Here is a 4,544-nt window from a genome sequence, read left to right on the forward strand (position 1 = left end):
TCTTCTTCTTCTTCTTCTTCTTCTTCTTCTTCTTCTTCTTCTTCTTCTTCTTCTTCTTCTTCTTCTTCTTCTTCTTCTTCTTCTTCCTATTATTATTATTAGACATGGTGTCTTTGTGCAACTCTAGCTTTTCTGGATCTCACTCTGTAGACAGGTTAGCTTCAAACTCAAAAATCCCCCTAGCTCTGCCTCCCAAGTGCTGGAATTAAAGCTGTGGGCCATCACATCTGGCTTGGCCTTTTATTTCTATTTCCGTGCTTACAATAATCACATTCTATCATTAAATGACTAAAAGTCTCAACATAAGATTGGTAAACACTCAGGCTTTTAAATACTAATACACACAATTTAGAATACACTATGAGTAAATGATGCTGCTTGCTCTTATGATAGGTGGGGATACTCCCCTTACAAGATCGAGCTATAGGTTTAAATTGACTTAAATTGACTTCTGTGGGCTGGCGAGATGGCTCAGTGGTTAAGAGCGCCGACTGCTCTTCCAAAGGTCCCGAGTTCAAATCCCAGCAACCACATGGTGCCTCACAACCATCTGTAACAAAAATCTGATGCCCTCTTCTGGAGTACCTGAGGACAGCTACAGTGTACTTACATATAATAAATAAATAAACCTTAAAAAAAATTGACTTCTGCTACGAACCATCTCTCACTTCTGATAATCTTTGTCAGATAACTCAGTCAAAATCCACTGCCTAGGAATAGAATTCCTAGTTTTAACTCCCAGAGCACAGCCCTTCCCATCTTGGGAGATGGCTCCAAGTCTCTCTGAGCATCTGTAGTATTTCTTTTTTACCAATCTCTAGCCAAGTTGTTCTGGCCTTGCCTCTCCTGAAGCTACAGCCTAAACTCCAGAGGTCAAAAGAAGCCTTGGGACAGACAGGACTCTTGACATAGTGACATGAGGTTTGACAGGCCTCACATGCAGCATTGGCCACATCAAACTATGTCATCTAGTCAGATCAGATACCTTAGTATCTGTAAGTATACTCTATTTTGTTTGCACAATGAAACTATCTAAGGAAGCCTTTCTCAGATGTCCTTGTTTAACAATGCATGACTGGATATGAGGATGGGAATAGGCAACAGATATAAATATAGCTGTAACTATGAATTGTTATAAATAGACACCCACAAGCATGTAAAGTTATGATGCTCATAATGTTAGGAGGAATTACCTAGGCAAATTACATTTAGTTTTTTTTTCTCCTTAATTCCGAGAACATTATAAAAATGGGGATGGGAAGGGGGGACAGAAAGACAAGACAAAGACTCAAGCAATCACAAAGCCATTTAGCAAAGGATTCAAATCTAAACAAACTGGCCAACAGATAAATTGAATACTCATCTCACATTTTAGGTGATATGGCTAATGATGGATTGATAATGAGCTCTTCGATAGAAAGGTCTTCATTGCATCTGTCTTCTACTTTCTCATTTATCTTACTTTAATTTTAATAAAGTTGGACGTCCATTTTAACGGGATGAAATATAAGCCTGTTCCATTCTTCTATCAAACAAAATATATTGTCTTCTTACCAAATACAAACATAAAAACTCCACAAGACAGATAATAAAAAGTTAAATTATAGTATTTTACTGTTCTCGTATTTACCTGAAAATTATTCCCAATAACAATTTTAATATATCAGCTAACCTTTATTGCACTTCATTTGATGATAATATTGTTCAAAATACATGATTGTCACAGAGACCTATTGAATTTCTCACAAATTAGCATCATAAAGTAATTGGTCATGCATCTACAGCGTTCAGTGATTCTGGCTTCTTATCTTAAAGCTGTGTTTGAGCATGCAGTGTTGAAAGATGATTGACCACAAGAGATGACCACAAAGGCACATAACACATCTGATCCATAAAGCCAAGGTTGCTAATTGGGCAATATTGTGCCTGCTTATAAATTGGCTCTCATAAATGTGATGAAGGCACCTAAGGATAATCCATGGAATTTTCAACCCACAAAATATATTTCATTAAATCAGACATTACCTAACACATTTTGTAATTATAATTTAAATAAAACTCACATACTACCACAAAATTGAGTTACTTAACCACCTAGCACAAACTCAACAGACACAGAGCAGGACATTAGAATAAGAAGTAAAACTAATTAAAATTCAACAATTCTGTACCCCAAAGAAGCATTTTTTTCCAATTAGAGACCTAAACATAACTTAAAAAAAAAACATTTTAAATAACTTTTATCTTACCTACATTGATGTAATGAAAAAAATCATGAAAACCCATGTACAACATGCAAATTCATTCATCCATCTTCCTCTCTTTCTCTCTTTCTTTCTTAGTCAAGACAGGGTTTCTCTAGGTAGCACTGACTGTCCTAGAACTCCCTATATAGACCTAGTTGGCCCTAAACTCACAGAGATCCACCTGGCTCTTCCTCCTGAGTGCTGGGATCAAAGGCATGACCCACCAAGCCCAGCTCTGGCTGACCTTTTTTTTTTAATTTTATTTTTTTATTTTTTATTTTTTAAGATTTATTTATTTTTTAATGTATGTGAGTACAATGTCTTTCTTCAGACACACCAGAAGAGGGCATCAGATCCCATTACAGATTGTTGTGAGCCACCATGTGGTTGCTGGGAATTGAACTCAGGACCTTTGGAAGAACAGTCATTGCTCTTAACTGCTGAGCCAACCTTCCAGTTGCTGGCTGACCTATTTTAATAAGACATTTATTCTCACTTTTCAGTCCTTGAATATTTGTTTGTATAGTACTGTCTGTGCTAGTGGAAGCTCAGGACCAATACTCTAAGAATGGGTCACAGATAACAAAATTTCTACATGATCAAGTTTCTTCTAAGGTAGTGACTTCAAAACCTGTGTGTATGAGCAAAGCTAAGGGGACTCAGCAGGTTTTATATACATGTCTGTACATATATACATATGTATATACATGTAGCAATAATAATTAAAGATGAGATTATGAATTTTGGAAAGACACAAGAGGAGCTGGAAGGAAAAGAGGAACAGGAAGGATATAATGAAGTGCTCATTAATTTATATGAGCTAGTTGGGAACAATTCTAGCTATAAGGCCTACACATTCATAAATTAAGCCTTTGTGTCAGTATTGGGAGCTGACGGATTGAGATAGTCCAGCAATAAACACACACATGCTTTTATTTTATTTTATTTTATTTTATTTTATTTTATTTTATTTTATTTTATGTGAATCAGTATCTTGCCTGCAAGTATGTCTTTATAACACACGCATACCTGGTGTCTGTGGAGGCTGGAAGAGGGTATTGGATCCCCAAGAACTGGAATTACAGATGGTCATGAACTTCCATGCTACTACTAGAGCCTCTGTGAGATAACCATTGTCTGGCTGGTGAATTGAAAACACCTCAGAAAGTTCTAGAATATGCAAACAGCACACGTTTATTTGTTTAAAAGTAATTCCAGAATTATCTGTTCATCAATTCCCCCACTGAAATAATCCTAGCACCACACACATCTTGATGTGAAAAGAACGCTAACAGGGTTGGTTCCTTAGTGAGTAATATTCCTTTTCCCTCCCCTAACATGGCATGACTGTGGCAGCTATTCATTTCCTTTAAACTGTGTTTCAGTTTGGGAAGGACCCTGACACAGTGGCATGGTTCTACGTGAGGGACAAATTTAAATCTTGTTACCCCTTTCTCACAGAAGACTCACTGCAGAGTGTTTGACAACTGCACCCTGAGAAACTACCTCGAAAATGAAAGAATACTTATTGAGTCCTCAGCATACTAACCAAAGCTCCTCAGAAGTGAGGAGGGAACTATCTCTTAAATTCCACGCTGTGTTCCCATGACTCATGAGTCCAGAGCAGAGACCATCAAGATCTTAAGAACCACTTTTTGAACATTTCCCTACGGCTGCCCAGTACATTAATAGCCAAGACACTTCTGGGATACTGTCAAATGAGAATTTAAGGTGGAAAAAACTCTATTTGTCTTACTGGAAAAATGATTTTAGAAGACAAGTTTTTAGCTCTATTTATTGACTTTTTGGACTCTTTAGCAGCTAATCCTCTTCTGTGCCTAGTCTTGCAATCTTCTGCTCTTTCTTCCAACCTTCTGACCACTGTATTTTTATATGATTATCATTTCTCTGGAAATGGAAAATATGTTATTGAGAAGCATTTTGGTTAGCTACAACTTGGTGAAAAGATATTCAGTCTTGCTGTTGGAACTTTAGAGTGCATCAATGTTAGGAGAAATATTGATTAATATGGGCATATTTTAAAACTGCTTAAGGTTCGCCTATCAATTTTTAAACTTTCTTTTTGTTGCAGCAAGATTTAAGGAGTTTTATTACTACTTTCTTATCCTTCCTCTACCCACCTTACCCCCAAAGCTTAGGAAACCAGGTTCTTCAAAATTCTAGGTGAAAGATTTACCAATAGCCTCTCTCTCTAAAATATTCCTTTTATTTTATTTATTTTTTGCTTGGGAAAATTTTTGCAAATTTTAAGACTCATTTTAATCTGAAACACTGACT

The sequence above is a fragment of the Mus caroli genome, chromosome 12 (assembly GCF_900094665.2).
Source record: "Mus caroli chromosome 12, CAROLI_EIJ_v1.1, whole genome shotgun sequence".
NCBI lineage: Eukaryota > Metazoa > Chordata > Mammalia > Rodentia > Muridae > Mus > Mus caroli.